Genomic DNA, 12,322 nt, shown 5'->3' on the forward strand with positions numbered 1-12,322 from the left:
GGGCGGATCATGTGGGATTCGGTCTTTATTAGCATATCACCGAATCTCAGGGGATTCGGTATCTGTTGGTATATCACCGAATCTCAGGGGATTCAGTGTCTTCCTTCATATCTTCAGACCTTCGTGGGGAGTCCGGTATCACCTGAGAGCGGATCTCCTGTGACTCGGCTCCATTCTATTTGCTGTAGGATTCGATATCCATCATTAGCCCCCCCGCAAGTGAGCTGAAGTAATTGGTATTCATGCCTTAATAGATTTTAGCTTTTTTGGAGCTGAGTCTTTTATATCACGGGCGAGTCGTTTTGTATTCCGGGCGAGCCGTTTCATATATTTGTGGGTAACGTTTCTTCTCTGATAAGATTCTTTGTGTTGCCACGTGTCAACATTTAGTGATTAGTGAATATTCAAAACTCTTCATATTTAATCTCTTTGTATTTCTTCTTTTCCCTCTCACTTGTTTTTCGAACTTATTCTCATTACTGCAACTATTTCCTCTTCGTTCTTTGTCTGCTCATTTCGTTCTTCGTAACTTGTTTTCTCCAGATTTTCAGGTATGTTCCTTCTCGTTATTTGGATGTTGAGGTGGCTTTTCTGCTTATATATGTTTTTCATGATCGTTGTTCTGAAAACTCCTTTTCTGTTCTTGGTGTTCTTCAATGTGTTCTTCAATATATTTCCTGTTTGATCTTCATTTTGTATTTATATTTGTGATTTCCTGTTCTAGGATGCCTCTTAGTCGAGTGGAAGATGCATGCGCTACTATGGCTTTTACCAGATCAAGGCTTCGTAGGAGTGAAGTCTTAGATATCTATTTTAAGTATAGCTTTCCTTCTGATTTGTCACGACCCAAAATCGAGGGTCGAGACCGGCGCTAGGGAACGGGAGTGGTTGCTCCGGAACCCGTAGCAAGCCTAAAAACGAGTAAATTTTTTTTTTCCGCAAATCAAACACAAAATTATGCACAAAACGTTTTCGGGAAAACTTCGTAAAACAATATTTCATAATCGTCGAAAACGTTCTTTCATAACCGATGCATAATCGATTGGAACTAAGGTCTTACTCTGCGATAACATAACTCAGCATTGCCTTGTTCCGAATCATACAATTTCATACCAATTTCATTCATAGACAATTGGTGAAATATCAAACGGGTAAAAACATAATTTTATAAATCGTATATATATATATATATATATTTTATAAAATCAGAGTTAACAGCTGGATCTCGTTCGGTACAAACAATCAAATATAGACTGACATCTACTGACTACTGCAGCGCTACGAATTGAAGCGTACTTCAATACATACTTTATATGTTGTAGACTTCCGGAACAAGAATGGAAGTCCATCTCTTCAAATACTATCACCTGAAACAAAACACTGTTGGGGGGTCAGACAACGCTGAGTGAGTTCACACGTTACTAATGGTGTTATATAAAATAACATCGCATTTAAAAATAAAACATATATAAAAGAACATAATATATATCAAGTATTAGATCCGATCGAAACCTTAATCTTAAACTCATACTATTTCCTATAAATATCCTACTCATACTGTATCCGTTCATATTATATCGAATCATTTTAATCCAAGTGGTACGGTCCCGAGATAGTTCAACCGAGTTACTCGTTACCACGTGACATAATCCCGAGATAGTTCAACCGAGTTACATCATGTCACTGATTAATCCCAAGATGTGAGTCCCGAGATAGTTCAACCGAGTTACTCACTAGATACGGGTCCCGAGATAGTTCGACCGAGTTACCTCGTATCTACCAAACATAATCCTCCTCATTCCCAAACATAATCATCATATAATGAGCTCATATCAAACATTTTTAGATACCAACATCTATTAATGCTAATTCTATGACTGACCGGACACTGGTGATCACACAGCCTATTGACGCCCAATAGGTAGCTCGTTTCCTCGGATCACTATACTAGTTTTATTTTATAAGAAATAAACATTCAATAAGAAATAATAATCATTATGAATAATAATGCTTTATGCGATGCATTAATAATAATGATAATAAAATAAATAGCTTTTATTAATAACACACAAAAGTAAATTGTAAACTCACCACTTGCTAACCATAATCTTCGAGAATTCGTAAAACGGTATCGCGTTCGTCACGTTCCGAGTCCCGTTAGTAATCGTCTCGCCGGGTCTACGAAAATTTGATAATTGCACTAATTAATAATAATCTAACTAGACTCACTTATCTAAAAATTGGGTTTGTAGCCAACTTTGGCTATCGAAATCGCTTATTTAAAATAGCCCATACTCAAAACAAATTGGACATTTCCATAGTCCGTAACATCGTCTACGACTTTCATTTAGATTCAAACTTCATTTGACGTCTTTAATGTTTCCAAAACTTTCCTCAAAGTTAGCCTCTTAAATTTTTTCTATTTAATTCATGTTTTTCGACCATCTTTGAGCTACTAAAACTGTTACTTAGAGTCATCCAAACTCTAAATAAAAATACCATTCCTAAAGTTTGGAATGTCACCTACAATATTCATTGAGACCTTATTTTGAAAATAGCGCTCGGAAGTGTCGGAAACTAGCTCGGAAGTCGCTACCCCGGACTGTTTTCAAAACTGCAGAAAACAGCCCTATGGGCTGCTGTCTTTGCAGCAATTCTGCAGCCTTCTTGCCACTGTTGTGGCAGCAGATATACCATACTTCTGTTCTCAATGTTATAACGAAGAAAACGACACCAAAACCGACTCATTCCGACATCCCGTTAGCTCACAATCTTATTTCAAAGTTTGATCCTCGCTATGTTTTAATCCTTGTTTTAACTCACAATTTCTCACTTACATTCAAACTTTAGCATTAGACTTAAACATCGTTTTAATTATCCATATACTAACTTTAAATCAACTTTAAAAATGTATCTTTTACAAATTTTTCATACCTCTAAACTATCTCTTAAAATTATTTTAATGTGGACTTAAACCGTTGTAAACAATCGTCAAATCATCGTCAAACTTGCGCCTTTTAACTCCAACTAAAAAAAACACATGAATGGGGAACAAACGAGCCTCAAATTTACGCTTCCCACGACGGCCGAGGGCTGCGATTGCAGCCCTCAAAGAGCTGTTCAGCTCTGCTCTCAAGAGCAGTGATGAAATCTGCTCTCGGCAGAATTCTGCCTTCGGCAGAATTCTGCTCATGAGAGCAGAATTTGCTGCTCATTGTGAGCAGCAATTGCTGCTCACCGGAGCAAATTCCGACCATCGGAATCTCACTCCGACGTGCTCTTAAGGTCAGCCAAAGATTCATCCATTTATAGACTCAAAATCACAATCAAACCAACTCTCAAACTCACCAACATACAACCATTAAACTTGGCTTTAACCATCAATTATATAGCATAAACCACCATGTGATCATCAAAAAAACCAATATTTCATCAAACCTTAACTAGATAATGAGAGTTTTTACCTTGATTTACAACCCTTAGATGGTAGATATTTATTTCCTCAATCCAACGCAACAAAAACCACTCCAAACCGTTATCTACATATCAAACAATCATGGTTTCAACATCAATCTATAACCCTTAATATAAACAGCCCCAAACCTCTGAAACCCTAACCAAATTCGAGCTTCTTACCTTGAATTGATGGCCAAGATTTGTAGCTATCGTCTTCCTCTTTCCGTTGCCGCAAGAATCACGTAAATCGGATAAGAAACGAAGCTTTGGTGAGGTTTAGAAGATTATGGAATAATGAAGATGATGAACTCTTCTTCTCTCAAAGTTCTTGCTGGAAATGAGGTAGAAAATGAAAAACAATTCATTTGCAACACTTATGTATAGGTTGGAAAAATACTCCTCTTGGTCCTTTAAGTTGCCACCTCCATTCGTTTCAATTTCCAACTTTTCTTTCATCCAATTTAATCCATTAATCCTTTAACTGTCCGATCTCGATAAATTCCGTATTATTTATATCCAAATAAATAATATTATTCCGCTACCTCATTACTATATTTTCCGATAATTTATTTTAATAACTTTCGATTTAAACGCTCAACTTTTAATTTTTCCAATTATATTCCAAAATGTTATCATAATTAAACGGAACTTTGACGATTATTCTTTATTGATAAATAACGGACTCTATCGCATTATTTATTTATCCGGGTCTAAATAATTTATTTATGTCCTTTTTCTTTTTCCGATAATCAAAATTCCGTTTAATAAAATGCTTTCATCCAATTTCTATAAAATTAAATCTTAGCTCCTTGAATTTATTTTACGAACTTTATCGTAAAATTTATTAACTCGGGACTTACCATTTATTTTATTTAATGTATTAATTATCCTTTAGTCCCGCTAAAATCCAATTCATCGAATAATAATTTATACTTAAATTATTATTTTACGATAATTTTGGTAGACCCTCTTCGGTCTAATTTTCTATTTCTCGAACTTAATTCCAATGTCCTTGACTTAATTCTTGCACTTATGCCCCGTGGCATCTTACTTTGTACTTTTAAAAGTACGGGGTATTACATTCTTCCCCCCTTATAAAAATTCGTCCTCGAATTTTCATAACTATCGTAATACTCTTACCCAACGAGCATTACACTCCTTAGCAATTTTTTTTATTGCTCCTTATTAAGTTCTAAAGTCTTACTTCTTATACTTTTCCTTCCCGAGTATGATTACACTTTCACCATTACCATCCATTGTGTTCTTGAAACTTTTCACATCGTCATTTGTTAATGATCTTCCACTTACTTGTCGTGAGCAAAGTTTCTAAATTTTTCCATTACTCAAATTACTTATCCAAAGTAATTTCTTCACTTGTAGTTTTAACTGACCTTGACCTTGTGTCCCTTATTTTATCATTACTTTCCTTTTTATGATACTTAACTTCACTCAAGTTGGTCGTAGATTGAAAAGATAATATCTCCTTGTTATTTACACCTTCGTCCTTAACTTGTTACATATCTTAAACATTAATTTTATTCTAACTCCTTCATTGATTTCAACTTATGAACCTTTAAACTTTATATCCTTGACATGATCTTCGCCATCTCGTGTATCTTACATTTCGATAATCATCGCTTACGTTCCCGTGAAAAGATCATCGAAAACCTTTCATAGTTTTCGTACTAAGCTTCTCGCTCTATGTCATTCATATGCAGATCTTATAATCTTATACTTGTATATGTTCCTCGTACGTATACTTGTCCTTTAATCTGTAGGTCCGAATGTCTTAACTGCAAAACATGCTGCCTAGTCTTACAACTTCTTAGCATACAATTTATGCAATCCATCATTTAACTTCATTAATCATGTTTTTCACACCATACATATCTTACATGTATCTTATGTTCGTAATCCTTATATACTTTATAGAATCGCAGTTCGTCTTCTAGACTGATCACCCATATACTTTTTCCATCAGTGTTCTAATGAAAACTGCCACTTCATTCTCCGTTCGACGATCGGAACGGTTAACTTCTAGTCAACCTTCTTAGAGACATCATACTCCGATGCTAAACCGATCCAACGGTTCAATCAAAAGATATCTTAGTCTTACTAGATTTAATGATCTTTTCATATCGAGTAAAATTCGCGTCATCCATTCGTAGAGATTATCTTCTATCTTTAATGTTTAAGCTATGGGTCGGTTACTAAGTTCAACTATCACCTTTCATACTTCTATTGTTTTGTAGCATGATTCTCTAATCACCTCGTTTAAAAATAGGTGCATCCTAATTCATCGTTCAATCTTTTTCACTTTACTACTTGTGTCACCTTGTTCTTCTAATCCTGTAATGGATTGTGGAACTTCGGCTAGCTTCGTGCCTTTTCAAAATGTAACTCCTACACGCTCTTATACACGTTCGTTGTGTCTTCGAGAGTTTCTTGTAGCTTGATAGCAAATATTTCACCTTCGTTACAGAGTTCCAGTCTAGGTATACTTACATTAAAACAAATCTCTTTAAATCATAATTCAATCATCCTTGAAATTCAAAGGAAAGGGCCCTTTTTCGAAAATCATATTTAAATCTTTTAAACATTAGCATAATTGTGCCCTAGGGTGATGACATCTCTCATCCCCAAAGAGTTGCCATAACTTACTCCTTGTCTGAGAAAAATGCATATGATGCATGTCCTATTGATGCGTGCATTCATGTATGTAGTGATGTAATTCTAGTTATGTCATGGCAGTAATGCAATTCTATCTTGGGTCTAGGCACAATTATGCTTATAAAACCGTTTAAACAAATAACTTTGAACAAGTTATAAATCTTTAGTTTTGTAAGTTCTCCAGACTTTAGACTCTGTAACTTGAAGGTTCTTCCACTTCCTTGGATCCACGCCTTTCGATCGATCATCCCTTAGTGTCTCCATCGTAGGACTTCGATAGCATGTTTGTATCGCACGATGCTTGATACAGTAAATTCGTCATTTAATCGTACGAATACTAATTATCTAGTTTGCATGTCCTAACTCACAACAATCGCAGCATGACTATGTTATACTAACATGACAAGCATATATCCATATTCAAATCTAAACGCAAAAACGGCATATCAACGCTTAGGCGATGCATCTATACATAAGCCAAATATCTAGGCATAAACGGAATATCTACGCATGCGTATCTCGTCAATCAATCTAATCAAACGTATAAACAGACTCGCATCCTAGAGAGGAGAGTTGGAAGTTTTAAAATCAAATGGAAACTGATCAAAGACATGACTGGAATCTTATATGCTGCAGTAGTTCCTAGGTAGACTCACACACAAAGCAGTGGTATCCTGGACCAACTGCTCTGATACCACCTTTGTCACGACCCAAAATCGAGGGTCGAGACCGGCGCTAGGGAACGGGAGTGGTTGCTCCGGAACCCGTAGCAAGCCTAAAAACGAGTAATTTTTTTTTTTTCCGCAAATCAAACACAAAATTATGCACAAAACGTTTTCGGGAAAACTTCGTAAAACAATATTTCATAATCGTCGAAAACGTTCTTTCATAACCGATGCATAATCGATTGGAACTAAGGTCTTACTCTGCGATAACATAACTCAGCATTGCCTTGTTCCGAATCATACAATTTCATACCAATTTCATTCATAGACAATTGGTGAAATATCAAACGGGTAAAAACATAATTTTATAAATCGTATATATATATATATATATATTTTATAAAATCAGAGTTAACAGCTGGATCTCGTTCGGTACAAACAATCAAATATAGACTGACATCTACTGACTACTGCAGCGCTACGAATTGAAGCGTACTTCAATACATACTTTATATGTTGTAGACTTCCGGAACAAGAATGGAAGTCCATCTCTTCAAATACTATCACCTGAAACAAAACACTGTTGGGGGGTCAGACAACGCTGAGTGAGTTCACACGTTACTAATGGTGTTATATAAAATAACATCGCATTTAAAAATAAAACATATATAAAAGAACATAATATATATCAAGTATTAGATCCGATCGAAACCTTAATCTTAAACTCATACTATTTCCTATAAATATCCTACTCATACTGTATCCGTTCATATTATATCGAATCATTTTAATCCAAGTGGTACGGTCCCGAGATAGTTCAACCGAGTTACTCGTTACCACGTGACATAATCCCGAGATAGTTCAACCGAGTTACATCATGTCACTGATTAATCCCAAGATGTGAGTCCCGAGATAGTTCAACCGAGTTACTCACTAGATACGGGTCCCGAGATAGTTCGACCGAGTTACCTCGTATCTACCAAACATAATCCTCCTCATTCCCAAACATAATCATCATATAATGAGCTCATATCAAACATTTTTAGATACCAACATCTATTAATGCTAATTCTATGACTGACCGGACACTGGTGATCACACAGCCTATTGACGCCCAATAGGTAGCTCGTTTCCTCGGATCACTATACTAGTTTTATTTTATAAGAAATAAACATTCAATAAGAAATAATAATCATTATGAATAATAATGCTTTATGCGATGCATTAATAATAATGATAATAAAATAAATAGCTTTTATTAATAACACACAAAAGTAAATTGTAAACTCACCACTTGCTAACCATAATCTTCGAGAATTCGTAAAACGGTATCGCGTTCGTCACGTTCCGAGTCCCGTTAGTAATCGTCTCGCCGGGTCTACGAAAATTTGATAATTGCACTAATTAATAATAATCTAACTAGACTCACTTATCTAAAAATTGGGTTTGTAGCCAACTTTGGCTATCGAAATCGCTTATTTAAAATAGCCCATACTCAAAACAAATTGGACATTTCCATAGTCCGTAACATCGTCTACGACTTTCATTTAGATTCAAACTTCATTTGACGTCTTTAATGTTTCCAAAACTTTCCTCAAAGTTAGCCTCTTAAATTTTTTCTATTTAATTCATGTTTTTCGACCATCTTTGAGCTACTAAAACTGTTACTTAGAGTCATCCAAACTCTAAATAAAAATAACATTCCTAAAGTTTGGAATGTCACCTACAATATTCATTGAGACCTTATTTTGAAAATAGCGCTCGGAAGTGTCGGAAACTAGCTCGGAAGTCGCTACCCCGGACTGTTTTCAAAACTGCAGAAAACAGCCCTATGGGCTGCTGTCTTTGCAGCAATTCTGCAGCCTTCTTGCCACTGTTGTGGCAGCAGATATACCATACTTCTGTTCTCAATGTTATAACGAAGAAAACGACACCAAAACCGACTCATTCCGACATCCCGTTAGCTCACAATCTTATTTCAAAGTTTGATCCTCGCTATGTTTTAATCCTTGTTTTAACTCACAATTTCTCACTTACATTCAAACTTTAGCATTAGACTTAAACATCGTTTTAATTATCCATATACTAACTTTAAATCAACTTTAAAAATGTATCTTTTACAAATTTTTCATACCTCTAAACTATCTCTTAAAATTATTTTAATGTGGACTTAAACCGTTGTAAACAATCGTCAAATCATCGTCAAACTTGCGCCTTTTAACTCCAACTAAAAAAAACACATGAATGGGGAACAAACGAGCCTCAAATTTACGCTTCCCACGACGGCCGAGGGCTGCGATTGCAGCCCTCAAAGAGCTGTTCAGCTCTGCTCTCAAGAGCAGTGATGAAATCTGCTCTCGGCAGAATTCTGCCTTCGGCAGAATTCTGCTCATGAGAGCAGAATTTGCTGCTCATTGTGAGCAGCAATTGCTGCTCACCGGAGCAAATTCCGACCATCGGAATCTCACTCCGACGTGCTCTTAAGGTCAGCCAAAGATTCATCCATTTATAGACTCAAAATCACAATCAAACCAACTCTCAAACTCACCAACATACAACCATTAAACTTGGCTTTAACCATCAATTATATAGCATAAACCACCATGTGATCATCAAAAAAACCAATATTTCATCAAACCTTAACTAGATAATGAGAGTTTTTACCTTGATTTACAACCCTTAGATGGTAGATATTTATTTCCTCAATCCAACGCAACAAAAACCACTCCAAACCGTTATCTACATATCAAACAATCATGGTTTCAACATCAATCTATAACCCTTAATATAAACAGCCCCAAACCTCTGAAACCCTAACCAAATTCGAGCTTCTTACCTTGAATTGATGGCCAAGATTTGTAGCTATCGTCTTCCTCTTTCCGTTGCCGCAAGAATCACGTAAATCGGATAAGAAACGAAGCTTTGGTGAGGTTTAGAAGATTATGGAATAATGAAGATGATGAACTCTTCTTCTCTCAAAGTTCTTGCTGGAAATGAGGTAGAAAATGAAAAACAATTCATTTGCAACACTTATGTATAGGTTGGAAAAATACTCCTCTTGGTCCTTTAAGTTGCCACCTCCATTCGTTTCAATTTCCAACTTTTCTTTCATCCAATTTAATCCATTAATCCTTTAACTGTCCGATCTCGATAAATTCCGTATTATTTATATCCAAATAAATAATATTATTCCGCTACCTCATTACTATATTTTCCGATAATTTATTTTAATAACTTTCGATTTAAACGCTCAACTTTTAATTTTTCCAATTATATTCCAAAATGTTATCATAATTAAACGGAACTTTGACGATTATTCTTTATTGATAAATAACGGACTCTATCGCATTATTTATTTATCCGGGTCTAAATAATTTATTTATGTCCTTTTTCTTTTTCCGATAATCAAAATTCCGTTTAATAAAATGCTTTCATCCAATTTCTATAAAATTAAATCTTAGCTCCTTGAATTTATTTTACGAACTTTATCGTAAAATTTATTAACTCGGGACTTACCATTTATTTTATTTAATGTATTAATTATCCTTTAGTCCCGCTAAAATCCAATTCATCGAATAATAATTTATACTTAAATTATTATTTTACGATAATTTTGGTAGACCCTCTTCGGTCTAATTTTCTATTTCTCGAACTTAATTCCAATGTCCTTGACTTAATTCTTGCACTTATGCCCCGTGGCATCTTACTTTGTACTTTTAAAAGTACGGGGTATTACATGATTATAGGGTAACATTACCTGGTGTCGATATGGCTGCCTCCGATTCTCCAGGCTCATCTTGTAGGGCGGTTCTTTTTGAAGAGCAGTTTTGTTGCTGGTCTTAGGTTTCCCTTAGATTCGTTTTTAGTAGAAGTGTGCAGGGATTTAAAGGTTGCTCTGGGACAACTTTATCCTGGCACGATTAAAGTAGTGCTTGCCATTTCGGAGGCATGTAAGCTTCGGGGTTATGCCCCTTCTCTTAACGTGTTGTATTATTTCGTAGACTTTAGAAAATGCGATGGTTGTTTCGTTTTCGCCCTTGGTAGAGAAGGGCGATCTCGTATTTATCTTCCTTGCCTGACCAGTCGCTGGCGAAGGCGTTTCTTTATTGTTTATCGGAAAAAGGTGCAAAAATGACCCTCATGTATAGCCCATGTCTCTTGTTGACACCTCATGTATTTCAGATCTCAAATATGACCCTAACGTCTTGAAAAAGTATCAAAAAAACACAGCAAATTGACAGAAGTTTATTTTACAGTTAAATGTATGATGTGGAAATATATTTATCCACATAGGCATTAAATTAATTTAACACATCATCATCAATATATAATTAATCATAATTAATTAAAATAACTCTAATTAACTCAAAACCCCTTGATGTAACAAACAAACCCACTTCCACTTCAATCTTCCTTCACGAATGACGGCCTTCGGCTGCAGCTGCTCTCCGTTGCTGCTGCTCGGTTAAAGTGATAGGCTTAAGGTGCATCAAGTAACCAACCGGAGTGGCACCACGAATCAGTCTCTGCCAAACAACACTGCACTTTTCACCATCGCCGTCGTGACACCACCGTAGTCCTTATTATGATTTGACAGTTTTTCATGTATCTCCTCCACCAGTTTTGACAACCCCAATTCACTGTCCTTCGTCAACAACCCAACATTCTGTGCAACGAATTACTAACACTAAAGTTTCCATCTTTTACACTTAATTCTAAACCCAAACCAAACTAATTCTTCCACTTTATAATTTCTCTGTAATACCAAAAAAAAGGTCGATTTCTTTCTTCAATTTTTCCAAATAGGTTGTCTTTTGTTCCGCTGTGAGTAGTGTAAAATTAGATACCCGTTTTCTTCACCGACAATTGTAATTTTTTTCTCAGAAATTAAACAAAATTATTTCTCAAATTATCTTGTGTCATATGAAACCCATACTGCAAACCAAACAACAATATCTAGTCAGCTTCAGTTGAATCAACAAACCCAATTAAAGACTGAGCTCTTACTGCAGCGAAAGGAGCAGCCGAGAGGTGATTGTAATCAAAAGTCTGAAATTTCAAAAATTGGGTTTGGCTTGATAAATATTGTTTCTTTTGGGTAATTAACGGAAATGAATCAAGACTTTTAATTTTGAGATGAGTGTTGTTAGTATAAGAAAAAGATAGAAGCAATGGTGAGACAGAGGCAACCATTCTGAAATGAAGGAAAGTGGAAGTGGGTTTGTTTGTTACATCGGGGGCTTTTGGGTTACTTAGGGTTGTTTTAGATTAATTATGATTAGTTACATTTTGGTGATGATGTGTCAATTCATTTTAATGCTTACATGGATAAAAATATTGTCACATCATACACTTAACGGTAAAATAAACTTCTGTTAATTTGGTGTGTTTTTTTGATACTTTTCTAGGACGTTAGGGTCATATTTGAGATCCGAAATACTTGAGGTGCTAACAAGAGACACGGGCTATACATGAGGGTCATTTTTGCACCTTTTCCCTTGTTTATCATAATTTTGCTTTTCTTCATTTTT

At 35.5% G+C, this 12,322-nt stretch overlaps 1 long non-coding RNA gene across 3 annotated transcripts; it reads right to left on the bottom strand.

Annotated features, from left to right (window-relative positions):
• Positions 1 to 969: 969 nt before the first annotated feature.
• Positions 970 to 10,409, bottom strand: LOC126666815 (uncharacterized). Of its 3 annotated transcripts, none has more exons than XR_008790232.1 (7): positions 9,628 to 10,409; positions 9,456 to 9,530; positions 8,083 to 8,169; positions 3,637 to 7,358; positions 3,465 to 3,539; positions 2,092 to 2,178; positions 970 to 1,380 (listed from the first exon to the last, which is right to left on the bottom strand). It is a non-coding gene; the product is annotated as an uncharacterized LOC126666815 (long non-coding RNA). The 3 variants fall into 3 exon arrangements; XR_008790231.1 differs by having other exon boundaries at positions 970 to 1,367; positions 3,637 to 7,371; XR_007637979.2 differs by having other exon boundaries at positions 3,637 to 7,371.
• Between the last annotated feature and the right edge of the window lie 1,913 nt (positions 10,410 to 12,322).

Source organism: Mercurialis annua, linkage group LG2, assembly GCF_937616625.2.
Source record: "Mercurialis annua linkage group LG2, ddMerAnnu1.2, whole genome shotgun sequence".
NCBI classification, from domain to species: domain Eukaryota; kingdom Viridiplantae; phylum Streptophyta; class Magnoliopsida; order Malpighiales; family Euphorbiaceae; genus Mercurialis; species Mercurialis annua.